Below are 14,748 nucleotides of genomic sequence, written 5' to 3' on the forward strand. Positions count from 1 at the left end.
GCTGGGTCTGGCCAACCATAGGGAATGAGAGTGTTCTATGGGCGGAACCTGACTTTTTGGCGTTCGGAGGTCCTCCGGGGAGGGGCCTGGCTACTCGTGAGCCTCCAGGGGCTTATACAGAGGACCTGAGTTCTGTTCCCACGCCCACAAGGTGGCCCAAACCATCTTGAATTTCAGATCTAGGGGATCCAAATAGTTTTTCTGAACTCTTGGGACACCAAGGCACATACGTTGCACACACACACACACACACACACACCTGTATGCAAAACACCCACACTTATAAAACAAACAAAAACTTTAAAACTCTCATAAAAAAAAACAAACAACTATGTCCAATGGTGAATATTTTAGCAAAAGCAAATACCCTTTTTTTTTTTCTGGGGGTAAAACAGATTCAACTGAACCTGAGGGTGGAGCAAACCAGATGAGGGCAGATGTGCTTGTTGGTTATAGAGATACAAACTCCACCACAGTTGTTTTCAGCTCCTTTTTAAATGATTACAGGAGAAGGTCGCAATGGCTCTGTATAACTCTGTCAGAGGACACCCAAGGCTCGAAGACCACAAGCAAGCTATGCTCTAGAAGCCTCTTGGCCAGCTTTTCACCCCAGAGCTCAGGGCTGAGAGACCTAGCCTCCTAGTAACCATCCATGCCAGTCCTTAGCCTGTAGCCTGTGGCCCTTTCTCCGGGCTTTCTTCCCTGAGACACACGCGGTGGAGGAAGACCAGGCTTCCAGGTGTCTGGCTGTAAGCCAGTGTCCATGAAGCCATTCCTCATTATATAGGATCCCGGTCCCCAACCCCATCACCAGTAACCCTTTCAGTTCCTCCGCGACCCCCATCACCACGTGCAGGTCAGAAGACACAGGCGGCTGTGACTTTTTTTTTTTTTTTTTTTTTTTTTTTTTTGCTGGTTTCAGGCTTTTTCTGCTTGAGTGGAGATGAAACAACATCACTCCTCCCACAGAAGGGAAAGGGGTGCAGGTAGGGGTAAAGTGAGGGACACCCGATGCATCACACGTGCATCCCGCCGGACGCTGTGTCCGGGCGGGGGGCGGGGACCCGCTAGACTCCCACTCCGTGGTCTGCGCTCTCCACTCGCCCGCGCCCTAGGCCGCCGCGCGCTGCCCAGAGGAGGCGCCGGCAGGGGCCGGAGGCGCGCACCCCGCCCGGCACACCCAGGCGGAGCAGCGACCGGGTCTCCTGCAGCGCAGGGCGCCGCCCGCGTGCGTGGTCCTGTCCCCATCGCGGCCGACCGCACACACCGGGCCTGGTTCTGCAGATCAGGTGGGTCCCACCGGGCGTCTGACACCGAAGCCACGAGCCACGCGGGTGGGGAGGAGGTGTGGGTGAGCGGGAGCGCCGCTGCTCCGGCCCAGCCCTACTACGGTTCTTGCTTTTGTCTCGGTCACTTGATCATTTCCTTCTACTTCTGAACTCCAGGCTCTGTCCCACCCTGAGGTGTCGCTGCATCTGTTTAGCCTTCCAGACCAGGGCCTGCTGGTCTGCTTAAGGGGGTCGCCCGCCCTTTTCCCTCCGTATCTGGGAAGCAGAACTGGGTAGGGCAGGGCAGGGCAGGGGAGAGCAAGCGAGGCATGGCTGGCAGGGGAGGGGAGGGCAGGGCAGGTCTCGGGACCACCGGTACTCACCAGTGAGTCTTAGAAAGGGAGTAGGTGTCTTTTCCTGCTGTAGGACAAGACAGGGCGGGATGGCACTTCTTCCGGACGAGATAGGAAAGGAGTACAGCAGGTAGAGGTAAAGTGAGAGACACCCGAATTTGAGAGACAGACAGACTTTTAACAGTGAAGGAAGGACCAAGCCAACATCAAGCCTAGGCAAAGTCTCAGGCGCTAACTTTGCTGTGTTGGGTGATGAGAGGAAATCTCGTAACAACTTTTCCAACGACCTGGTTCCCACTGCAAAGAGGCACCATCCAGCATTTGAAGATGGCAGGGGAACCGCTCAACAGAACACACACACACACACACACACACACACACACACACACACACACACACACCACACACACACACACACACGTTTTATTATTTTAAACTTATTTTATGTTAGCATGCAAAGTGCTGCGTTTCATTATAACGTTTTCATACATGTGCGATTGCACAAACTCTTGAGAATCATCCAAGAAACAGCGAGGCGGGAAATAATGTCAGGGCTGGGGGGGCGCAGAGGAGGAGAACGGAGAGACTGGGAGACTGCTGTATTTCTTGCTGCAGGGGGGCCAGGACTAAGCTAAGAGGGCGGGGATGTCAGCGCCACTAGCCCCTCCCCCAGGAAGGACCCGCGACCCAGGGACTCTTATTTTTGTGGTTTTGCTTGTCTGGGCACTAGAACAGATCTGACTGCCTCTTTCATTTGCCTGGAGGTAGCTAGGTGTGTCTCAGGAGGCTGGAGATTCTGGGTGGAGCCCTAGTCTTGCCTTTTCTTAGCCGAGCGACACCTTCCCTTGTAGACTCTTGGAATGAGAAATACCGATTCTGCTGAAGACCTCACTCTCAGGATCTGGGTAGGCAAAGACGAGGGGGCTGGCCATGGCTCCGGGTGTCCGGGGGCCGGGGTGTCAGGACTATGGGAGTCTCTGTCTTTTGACAGTGCTTACTACCTTCCTTACAGTTATTTTGGGGAGTAGTTGCTTCCAGATGGGAGCTGGATTCGGGTGCAAGCTATCTTTTGTAAATAACAGGTGTCCGGTGACTAAATATAGGGCTGGACACTTCTCTTAGAATTACCTGGTTCCAGAGGCCTTGGCCTAGGCCCCAAATGGCTTAGGCTGGGTACCTGGAGGCCCTGGCTTCTGCTCCTCCTGATCTTCCTACATAGAACCAATTTGTCCACTTCTACTTTCTCTCTGGGTTAGGAAGTCCCCAGAGGATGTTTGGGGGAGGCCTCCTATCCCCATTCCCTGTGATTAGGGCTAGTTTTCGGGGCAATGTCTAAGATCAGAAGGCGGGAGAAGTTCAACTGATTACTGCCATGGCCCTCTGTTGCTGACATTTACCAGAAGCCGAACTTTACAGAGCAGGATTGGCCAGGGCTCTGAGCAGCCATTTCCCCTGCGTTCTGACACTTCTGGGCTAGGGGCTGACCATGAGTCTTACTCCCTGTGCACTTCTGGGTCTTAGTGAGACTTTTAGGGTCCACGGGGTCTCTCAGGTTCCGTAGCCTAACAGGATAAGCTCGCCACTGTTGGCCGGATTTATAGATGGAGAAGGAAATCAAAGGTGGGAGAAGCTAAGTCACTGGTTTATGAGCACTTAGGGATTAAATAGAATCTGAGATTGGAATGCGCTCCAGCCAATCTCTAAGGCTTGTGCACTTCCTGTCTTTTGTTTGTTTGTTTGTTTGGTATGTGTGTTTGTTTTTGAGTCAGGGTTTTTCTGTGTAGGCTTGGCTGTCCTGGAACTTACTCTATAGCTGGCCTTTAACTGCTTCTGCCTCCCAAATGCTGGGATTAAAGGTGTGGTGCCGGGGCTGGAGAGGTGGCTCAGTGCTTAAGAGCATGAACTGCTCTTCCAGAGGTCCTGAGTTCAAATCCCAGCAACCACATGGTGGCTCACAACCATCTGTAATGGGATCTGATGTCCTCCTCCTCTGGTGTGTCTGAAGACAGCGACAGTGTACTTATATATAATAAATAAAATCTTTAAAAAAAAAAAAAAAAAAAAGGCGTGGTGCCACCACTACCTGACTGCATCTCCCACCATGGCAAGAAAATGGCTGAGGAACAGATGCTGTGGCACTAGGGAAGAAGGGGGGGGGGGGAGGAGTGGTGGGTGGGTGGGGCTGAGCATTTAAATAGGTGCAAATATTAATTTGTTTGAAATGAAAATGCTTTCTGATTCCTTTGAGTCCTTAAGATTTATTTACAAATTTTTAATCACACTCTAATTTACATGTACTAAAATACACAAACCATGCACATTTTTGGTTTAATGAGTTGGAAGGTTTTAGAGGGACAGTCCTTGTGTTTGTTTGGCCCAGGCTGGTCATTTTCTGCAAAGTGGCTGAGGTCTTGGGTGACAATACTCTTGCCAGGGGGATGTAACATACATGCCTACTCATCCGGATAGGGAGTCCAGGGCAGACCAAAATCCAACTTGATGAACCAATAGGCTTTATTGTGTTGCTTATGGGAATATGGGTGAGGGGTCACTACAGGAGTAGATGTGACTCAGGGACAGCTGGGAACTTGGAGCACACTGCATAGCCTGCAGATAGCTCAGCAGGTTAGAGAGTGTCTTTTCCAAGTAGTAGCTAAGCCTGGTCTAGGCAGCTCAGTTGGTTTCTGCTTCTTCCAGGCAGCTGGTCTGGTCTCAGAGTCTTCTTTGCAGCTCAGCTTCCATCAGTCTAGGAGAGATTCTCAGCTTTTATTGCTTGTTCTTGCAGGGGGTAGGAGGGGTAGTGAATCTGGTCAGTTTCAGGGACTTCCTGGAGCTATTTTTTGTTGGTGTTGCTTACCTCCCTGTTTAAGGGACTCCCCTGAAGGACTGAATATTTTAATCTAGGAGGAGACTGTTACACAAGTCTTGAGTCGTGTGTCTGGGGGAGGGGGTGGAGTTCGTTGATGCAGACATCTGAACCCAGGACCTTTAAATACCCAGTTGGGTTGTTGTAACCTCCTGAGCTGTAGTCTAAGCCCCTGATATTCTACCACTGAGCAATATCCCTGAGCACAGTTTGTTTTGAGATAGGGTCTTGCTTTGTAGGGCAAACTGGCCTTGGTCTCTCTATTTCAGATTCCCCCGTCTCAGTTTCACTGGGTGTGAAAATCACAGGTGTGTTCTACTGCACCTGACCAAACACAGCTCAGTGAAGGTTTGGTGGTTTCTTTTGTTGTTGTAGTTTGTTTTGTTTTTTGTTTTTTTTTTAAAGCTTGAGGATTGTTTTAGAACTTGAAGAAAATGGCAAGATAGGTAAACCATGAACTTTGGCAGGGACTGGAGAGAGAGAGAGAGAGAGGCGCCTTTTGAGTTGAGGTCCAATGGCAGGCTCATGTAAGTCTGTAAGCAGTTTTTTTCCGGAATGTGTATGCTTTTCAGGGAAACAATCTCGGAGGATCAGCACAGACGTGCTTAATTCTTAGGATTTCATCTGGAGTCCAAAGAAGAGACCAAAAGAGGTGAAAGGAGAGCTTATGTTTCTTGAGTTCTCAGAAAATTAAAAGGCTTAGTAATGGAGATGTTTAACTTGGGATGGGGGCATTTCTGAGGGGTACATCGTCTCCTTAAGGGGGTAATTATCCCCTCCTATGGCCTCACCATACGTCCAGGTGTGTCAGGTTCCCTTTGGGTTGGTCTCTGGGATGGATGATTGACAGGCCCAGTTGGATTAATTTTAAGGGAGAGGACAATAGTATGTAATATTATTATAATCCTTGGGACTGATTAGAGTGAAGTTGGGTGTAGTGATACACACCTTCATAGTCCCAGCGTTCAGGAGGCAGAAGCAGGTGGATCTCTGTGAGTTCGAGACCAGCCTGGTTTACAAAGTAAGTTCCAGGACAGTTGGGGCTGTTACATAGAGAAATCCTGTCTCTGGAGGGAGGGGGGAGGGGGAGATAGGGTAGGGGAAGAATGTCATGTCTCCCGAGGCCATAGATAGGACTTAGATTCCATTCTATGACTCAGAAAGGAGCTCTTCCTCAAAGGGCCTTGGCAAAGTCCTCAGACCTCCCCATCAACGGGAGAGGTCCATCTTTAGTGACTTCCAAGCTCATTAATGACTGTCTAGCTACCCAATATTTGTCCCACAAGAGTTGAGACCTAACATTTAGGATACGGCTGTCTAAGTGGCGGATCTTCCATCTAAAATGGAGGCACAGAAGGACTGGCGTCTCCACACCTGCTGACTTTCAGGTCCTTGAGGTTGTCTGAGGAGCCAGAGTCCTTCGGAGGGTGGGTCCATTGTAAAAAGACAGCAGGTACAGTAGTGTAGCTCCTGGGGTGAACGGGATCATTACTAATGGGGTCATTACTGTTCGAGCAGACAGAACTCATTTCCGCCACAGAAATCTGGACGCTGTCTTTGTGGACTAAATCTGATTTCGTGGATTTGTGTAAAGCCAGTGAACCACTTAGCAGAATTATCGGGATACACGAACGGCGTTCTGGTGATGGTCAGAGAAAGCTGAGAGCCCTTTGCTCTGACTGCTGTCCCCCGTGTATCTATGGCTCATAGAGGCCTGGAGGCCTGACTTGTCCCTTTAAAGTCCAGTCACCTGTTTTATTTTCCCATTTTCTCGAGTTGTTTGACTTTTGCTGTACTTTCCTGCTGGCTGGTTAAGACTTTGTAGGTAGCTGAAGCTTACTCATTTTTCTTTTTATTGTTAAGGTCAGTTGGGGCTCCCTCAGGGCCTGTTTCAGGGACTTTGGAGATCCCCTTAAGTCTCTTAGTCTTTCCCCTGACAGTTTAGCCATCTGCTGGAATAAGTCAGTCTTCTTGTTGTTTCCCTGGAAGTCCTGAGGGAGTTTCTGTCTGTTGATCATCGTCTTCGCAGAATGTATAATAGACCTAATCTCTGCCTCTCCATGGCTCCTCTAATCTAGAGGGCCCGTAAACTTGCAAGAACTTTCAGGGCCCTTAGGTAAGTGTCCAATCATCCCCTGTAGCCTGGTTGACTCAGGTAGGGACCAAAAGGATGGGTATTCTTTTAGCCCCTGTATTTTCACGGGCTCCAGTCCAAGTTTGGTTGTTGACTACTCCCCACCCCGACCTCCAAGAAGGTCAGTTAGGACAGCCTTGAAGGACTTGGACGGAGAGCGCATTTGATTGCTTTTACCTTTTATAAGGCAGATAGATGGAGCAGGAGGATGATGGTAAACATTTTAATTATTATTTATTTATTTTGATCTTAAAGCTTTTCTTTTCCTTTCTTTTCTCTCTCTCTCTCTCTCTCTCTCTCTCTCTCTCTCTCTCTCTCTCTCTTTCTTTCCTTCTTCCTTTCTTTTTCTTTCTTGGTTTTTCAAGACAGGATTTCACTGTGAATTCTGTTGTCCTCGAACTCCCAGAGATCTACTTGCCTCCGAGTGCTGGGATTAGAGGCGTGCACCACCACTGCCCTATGATCTGAAAACCTAAATTACCAGTGATTGGTAACTCTAACAAGCTGAAGTAAACTCCTAGGAACACTGTGCAGGGACAAGTTCATGTCCTTGTTTTTAAGGCCCGGGGGGTCAAATTCGTCCTGATCGCAGAGAGCACATTTGATGAGTGAGTCGGTAACTGAGGAGAAGGAAGGTTAGGGGGCCTGTGAACTGTGGCTAGTGCATGCACTACTAATCTCAGAGTTACGTTGGCCGATGAGAATAAAGGCCCAAAAGTTTACTGGGAATTGGGTATATGCTGTCCCCAATTCCAGAGTCCTTGGGGTCTAAGTTCCCCCTACTAATGATAGTCGGGACCCACAAGTTGCTTTGAGCAGTGGTGACCAAGATTTACGCTCAAACGCACTTACGCACTCATGCACTTACGCACTCACTTACGCACTTATGCACACACATGCACACACATTGGGGCAGATATAATTGCCTCTTAGATATGGCTTTAATTTCCTTCCTGGAAGAATCTAGAGTGACTGGGCAATCCTAGAAGAGCCTTTTATCCTAGGCACAAATTCGTTGGACGCTTATGACTCTAGGGGGCTCTCCATTCCCTTTAGTACCCAGTTGGTACATTATGTAAAATGTCTCAAGACTCAAAGAATCACCAGTGTTTCTGATATGTTTCCTCTCCAATACATGCCAGCCACCACCAAAGCAAAGGCCCTGAAGCTCACGGGGACAGAGAGAAAGCTTGGAGATCGAATTGGGGGACTAGCCAGAGGGTAGGATACTCGAGCCACCATCAGGAACCTCCCTGAGCTGCAGCGTCTCTGGCCATCCGTTTTGTCCTTGTTTATGATTCTCCTATGGGCGACAAGTGTGTTCTCTTTTGCTGGGTCTCTTCATCTTGCTGTTAAAGGAACTTTGAGGAAACTCATGAAAATTGGCAAGAAAAACAACAGGGCAGAAAATCCATAAATCTTGTTAGCTGCTGGAAGGAGCTGGGGGATACTCAGACCTTTTGACACGAGGTCCAAGGTAGGCTTAGCAATGGAGATTCACAAGCTTCATTACAGGGCGGGAGGTGTCAGCAAAGAAACGCTGGCTAAACGGGTCAAAATGAGTGTGCTTCCCAAAGAAAAGACAGATGAGGGCTGGAGAGATGGCTCAGCCGTTAAGAGCACTGACTGCTCTTCCAGAGGTCCTGAGTTCAATTCCCAGCAACCACATGGTGGCTCACAACCATCTGTAATGGGATCCGACGCCCTCCTGTGGTGTGTCTGAAGACAGCGAGAGTGTACTCATGTACATGAAATAAATAGAATAAGTCATTAAAAAAAGAATTTGGAAGGCAAAGAAAATGCTGATTAAAAAAAAAAGAAAGAAAGAAAAGACAGATGAGAGTCTACTGCTGGTTTGGGGACAACTTGACACAAGGGTCATCAGAGAAAGGAGCCTCAGTTGAGGAAATGCCTCCATGAGATCAAGTTACTGGGAATTGTAAGGCATTTTCTCAGTGATCAATGGGGGAGCGCCCAGCCCATTGTGGGTGGTGCCATCCCTAGGCTGGCGGTCCTGGGTTCTCCAAGAAAGCAGACCGAGCAAGGCAAGTCTTGGAGTCCAGTCAATAAGCAACACCTCTCATGGCCTCGGTATCAGCTCTTGTCTCCGGATTCCTGCCCTGATTCCTCCAGTGATGAGCCATTTTGGTAATGGTGTTTCACCACAGCAATAGAAACCCTCACTAAGACATGGGAAAGGAGCAGTTAGACTTTCTATTAGAATCCAGGAAAGTGAGCAGGCAATGAAATATAAGCAACTTCCTTTATTTATTTTAATTTTTTGAGACAGGGTCTCATTTAGCCCAGGCTGGTCTAGATTATATGTAGCTAAGGATGGTCTTAGATTTCTGACTTCCTGCCTTCAGGGAGTGCTAGGTGTAGTGCTGGGGATTGAACCGGGGGCTGTGTGTGCTAAGAAAGGACCCTGCCAACTGAGATACCTCACCAGCCTTATGGTTTTGATGTAAGCAGCTACCCAAAATGAGACAAAATATTTTCTTCAGGCCTAGAGGGACTGCTCAGAAGCTGAAGAGTGCGTTCTGCTCCTCAGAGGGCCCGAGTTTTTATTTCTAGCCCTCAAGTCAAGTCAGATGGTTCATAAATGCCTGCAACTCCAGCTCCAGGGGGTACCTCTGATACCTTCCTCCCACCTCTGAGGGTACCCGCATGCTTGTGCACGCACCCCATAGAGACATGCATACACCTCAATAAAAAATATAAATCTTAAAAAAATATTATCTCCCTAGAAAATACTCATCGTCCTCCCACTCTGTCCCCATGCAGCCATTTCCTGGTTCCGTTGCTCATTGAGTTTTGCTTTTGTGTGTGTTGTGTGTGTGTGTGTGTGTGTGTGTGTGTGTGTGTGTGTGTATTTTTTTTTTTTTTTTGCCTGATCCTGGACTTCACGGGAATAGAACCAAGCATATCTGGTTTATTTCACTCATACAATGTGTTAAGATTCAATTGTGGTATGTTTGTGGGTAATTTGATTCTTCTATTGTTAAGCCATTTGCTTATCTCTTCTCTCATTAGTGGCCAGGTTAGCCCCTTCCAGTTTGGGGTTAGCATGCGAACATTCTTGGTGTTCACCCAGGAGTAAAATTACTCCCATAGCAGTGTGTGAGAACTGGAGTTGTGAGTGTGTGTATGTATGTGTGCATGTGTGTGTGTGTGTGTGTGTACACGTGTGTGTCCGCGAGCGTGCATGTGTGCGTGCATGCGTGCTTGTGTGTATGTGTGCTACAGTTGTTGAGATGAGTGTCTGTATGTATTGTGTGCAGGTGAGGGAACTAGGTTGTCAAGTTCATTATTGGCTGCTAAGCTATCTCCTGTGCGTGTCTCCCTCAGAGTAGCTTTAGGCATAGATTCCTGGGCTCCAGAGTGTTCTGTGTTATCGACTAGGATTTTCAGACTTGGTTCTTATAGTCAATAATCTAGGTAGATTCAGGAATGTTCCTGGCCTTAAGTATGGCATGGGTCAGGGTGCCAGTGACTGAGAGAGGACAGGAAGGAGGGATGTCTGTAGCAGAGAAAGGAATGAATTGACTTCATTGTTAAGTGTTGCAGAACAGTGCTGGGGGCTGTGGGGGGCGGTGTTGGGAGAAGGGCAGGACGGGCGGAGAAGTTCCATTGTGCAAATAGATTACCAAGATACACAAAGACTGGAGGACAGAGTGGAAGGTGAGCGAGCCAGATCTTGAAAGCCGAGCGGGCAGGAAGCACTGACATTTTACAAAAATTACAAATACGTTTATTGTATGTGCGTGGGTGGTGCCCGTGTGGAGGTCGGTGGGCAGCTGGTAGAGCTTTGTTCTTTCTTCCCACCGTGTGCTTCCTGGGACTCGAGTCAGATGCTCAGGTTTCATGGCCAGCGCCTTAGGCTGCTGAGCTAACTGGCCAGCTCAAGAAACTTCGTCCTCGGCTTCCTTACGTAGCCCTGACTGGCTTAGAAGCTGATATACATGGACCATACTGGCCTTAAACTCGTAAATATCCACCTGCCTCTGCCTCCTGAGTTCTGGGGTTAAGGGCATACAGCACCATGCCCACCCAGCCTAAGAAGTAGGTTTTTGAGACAGGCTTTTTCTATATCGTCTAGGTATCCCAGATTAGCTTCAGTCTCTCTTTGAATTCCCTTGTCCCCATTTCCCAAACATGTACCCCCCTCGCCTGTCTAAGCAGGTATTTTTGTTATATTTTATTTTTTAATATTTTTGATTTTATGTGCGTACGCGCGCGCGCGCGTGCGCATGCGCGCACATGAGTGCAGTGCCTTTAGAAGCCAGAAGAGGGCATTAGATCCCAGGAACTGGAGTTACTGACAGTTGTGAACTAACATGTGGGTGCTGGGAACCGAACCTGGATCCTCTTCCCTCCTTCCCTCTTCCCCTCCCCATCTCCTTTCACCCCGCCTCCTCCCTTCCTCCCCTCTTCCCCGCTCCCTCCTCCCCGTGCTCTCACTTAGACCCTTTTCACATTGGTCCCCTGGTCACATTCATGCCACTTGCGTTCTATGACCCTCCTCAATCCTCAGTCCCTTCCTTTAAACTCTTCACCCTCTCACGCCCTCTCCCCTCCCATTCTAGTTTCATGCCCTACACTCACACTTACAACTAACACATAAGCACATAACTGCGCATCCGTAAATATTAAAGGCCAGGATCAGTGTACGAGAGAGAATGGGAAGTATTCATTTTCCTCAGCCGGAGTGCCTCAATATAATCTCCAGTTTCATTCATTTTCCTGAGGGTTTCATTTTTTATTTGAGGCTTAATAAGATTTCCATGCATATTTATTTATTTATTTTTAAAGATTTATTCATTTATTATATATAGGCACACTGTAGCTGTCTTCAGACACACCAGAAGACGGCATCGGATCCCATTACAGATGGTTGTGAGCCACCATGTGGGTGCTGGGAATTGAACTCAGGACCTCTGGAAGAGCAGTCAGTGCTCTTAACCACTGAGCCATCTCTCCAGCCCTCCATGCATATTTATATATGTTGAATTTTTATGACCACTCACCAGCCGATGCAAGCCTAGGCTGGTTTCATTTTTTTTTTTTTTTTTTTTGTTCTTATGAACAGATCAGCTGTCAACACGGGCAGCCGAGAATCTCTGTCTACGACATAAGGGTCCAGGAATGGTAGACCTGGGGCTTGTGGCTGTTTGTTTTTAGTTTTGTGTGAAACCCTTGCACAGGTTTGCACAGTGGCTTAGTGCGTCTCTATTCTCACCGGCAGAGAACAAGGACCCCCTCTCCCTCACATCCTTACCTGCGTGTGTTATCATTTGAGTTCTGGATGGTAGCCGCTGACTACAGAGGGATGGATCTCCGAAGCCATTTTAATTAGCGTTTCCCTGATGGCTAAGGATGCTGAGCAAAGCCACGCTTTGGTCTTTTGTGTTTCTTCCTTTGAGAACTGCTAGCCCAGTGGCCGTGTATGGATACTTGGCAGGAAGTTTTTGGTGTGTTTACTTTTATTCAAGTCTTTATATAGCGTAGATAATAACTTCCGTCTGAGGCGCAGAGACCGCTGTACCTTGATCATGGAAACCTTTTCCATTATCAATTGTCTTCTTCAACCCACTGTTCAATGTCTTAAAGTTTCCACTGTAAGATTTATTCCTAGACACATTGCTCCTTTATTTATTTCTCCTGAAGCTATTGACAATGGAATATTTCTCCTAATACCTTTCTCAGCGAGTTCATTTTTTTGGTGTATATAAAAAGCTTTTATCTGTTGGTATTTCTAGCTTGCAACTTTACTAAAAATGTTTATCAGATGTAGAGTTTTCTGGTGGAATCTGTAAGGTTTGTTTGTTTGGGTTTTTTTGCTTTGTTTTTTGTTTGTTTTTTTTTTAAATCTTTTTTTAAAAAGATTTATTTATTTTATGTATATGGGTACACTGTCACTGTCTTCAGACACACCAGAAGAGGGCATCAGATCCCATTACAGATGGTTGTGAGCCACCATGTGGTTGCTGGGATTTGAACTCAGGACCTCTGGAAAGAGCAGCCAGTGCTCTTAATTGCTGAGCCATCCCTCCAGCCTGTGATTCGGTATTTTGAGCTTTCCAAGCACACGTGAGGGACCTAATTCTTGACCTCTGCCCCACATGCTCCAACTTCTGCTCCGGCCTCAGGAATTACTATTACTCCTTAGACCCTCTTTCCCCTACTTACAATGTCCCTTTACTTCCTCCCAAGTCTACTCTCTACAGACTCCTACTCGTCCTTCAAGATTCAGTCGAGCCGCTGTCCTTTCTCTGACGTCAGTCTCCGCGTCGTGTCATTGGTGGGGTTAGGTATTCCTGGGCATCCTGCAGGGTGGGCCTCAGCTATGTGTCTGCCAGATGTCACTATTTCTTCCCTCCTGAGCTGTGAGCTGAGAGGGTTTGAGAATTCATGGTTATGAACCACAGAGTTCCTTGGCTGGCGCACACCGGTGCTGGTGTGGCCTGTGGAGATCACGGCCTTGGTTGAGCCTTAACTTGCCCCCCTCCCCCTTTGTTAACTGATATGTTTTTGCTTACCTGTGTGTTAAGTGCACTGTGTGAGCGCCTGGTGTCTGCAGAGGTCGGAAGAAGGTCTTGGATCCCTTGGAACCAGAGTTATAGACAGACGGTTGTGAGCTACCATGTGAGTTTGAGGAACAAACCTAGGTCTTTAGAAGAACAACACACGCTCCTAACTTCTGAGCCGTCCCTCTTCAGCCCCGTGCCTCAGTCCTTGATGGCTGTGAGATCTGAGTCCTGCACCAGAGGTTGGCTACCAGGAATGTTGCCTTCCCTCCTGAGAGGAGGCTGGCCAGAGGCACTGGGGAAGTGAAAGAGTGGTTGAGATTTAGGCCAGACTGGTCACCATTTAGGCCAGAGAGGTCACTATTTCACATGCCTATTTATCCAGAATTATTTCTGAGAATCCTTCCGGATCTAAAAAGAGGAAGTCAGGATAGATCGTCCAAGTCTCTAGCCAGGGCTGGGTTGATCTGATGCCCAGTCTCCACATGGAGACCGCAGAGCTCTGAGGTGCAGACATGGGCTGTGGGAATGTCCTGTGGGAGCAAGGCTCTACCCAGAGTGAGCTAATATGGAGGAGGAACATGCAGTCAAAGAGAGGCCTGGAAGCTGAGGGAAGAGAGGGCTTGGCGCTTCTTAGACGCTGGAGAGAGACAGGCCCTGCAATAAAGAACTCACCTGACTACCCATTGATTACAGGACTCCGGGAGGAGTCTTAGAGTTGATAAGTTCAGAATTGTCTGCAGAGTGGACAGTCTAGAAGTGAAATTGTGTGGTCAATGATTTCCCTATCTTACCTGTATGCAAACTGAGGCTTAGAGTGCGCGTGTCTTGGCCAAAAAATGAAGTGGGAGAAGTGAGTCATGCAAGCCAGCTCTGAATTCCAATGGCGAGGCTTGGAGTCCCTGATAGCTCCAAGGAGAAAGCATGTGTGTGTGTGTGTGTGTGTGTGTGTGTGTGTGTGTGTGTGAGAGAGAGAGAGACAGAGAAAGAGAGAGAGAGAGAGACAGAGACAGAGAGACAGAAAGAGAGAGAGCTAGAGAGACAGAGAAAGAGACAGAGAGACAGAAAGAGACAGAGAGATGCGGGAAATGCTACAGAGAGAAGTTAGGACTAATCTTGTCATACATACACAGCCCCTAAACCCCACCTGGCCACATTCTTGCCGGATAACAGGCCACCATACCTAGATTAAGAGGTGCTGAGAACCAAACTCATGTCTTCTTGGATGTTAGACACTCTCCCCACTGAGCTACAGCCGAGACCCTAGGACTTGCTATTAACAAGACTTTCATTGGCACCCACGGGCCTCTCTCTCCTCGGGAGCCTTGCTCAGGAGGTCAATGGTTCTCAACCTGTGGGTCGAGACCCCTTTGAGAGTCCAATGTCCCTTTCATAGACACCACCTATGATCCTCAGAAAACAGATCTCTATATTGCAATTCATAGCAGTAGCAAAATTTCAGTTATGAAGTAACAATGAAATTAATTCTATGGTTAGAGGGGTCACCACAACACGGGTAACTAACTGTATTGAGGAGCTGCAGCGTTAGCAAGGTTGAGAACCACTAGTCTAGATGCTTTGGTCTGTTTTGCAGCTTAGG

The 14,748-nt window shown here is 48.0% G+C and overlaps 1 protein-coding gene across 2 annotated transcripts in view; it reads left to right on the forward strand.

Moving 5' to 3' along the window:
• The first annotated feature begins 1,052 nt into the window (after positions 1-1,052).
• LOC116901100 (N-acetyllactosaminide alpha-1,3-galactosyltransferase) overlaps positions 1,053-14,748 on the forward strand; it is a 72,589-nt gene continuing 58,893 nt past the window's right edge. The window contains exon 1 of one of the 2 annotated variants that reach the window (XM_032902662.1): positions 1,053-1,289. The gene's annotated coding sequence lies outside the window, so the exon portion shown is untranslated. Of the gene's footprint in view, positions 1,290-2,350; positions 2,527-14,748 lie in introns of those variants that run through there. The other variant, XM_032902663.1, reaches the window with a different exon arrangement.

The sequence above is a fragment of the Rattus rattus genome, chromosome 5 (assembly GCF_011064425.1).
Source record: "Rattus rattus isolate New Zealand chromosome 5, Rrattus_CSIRO_v1, whole genome shotgun sequence".
Taxonomy (NCBI): domain Eukaryota; kingdom Metazoa; phylum Chordata; class Mammalia; order Rodentia; family Muridae; genus Rattus; species Rattus rattus.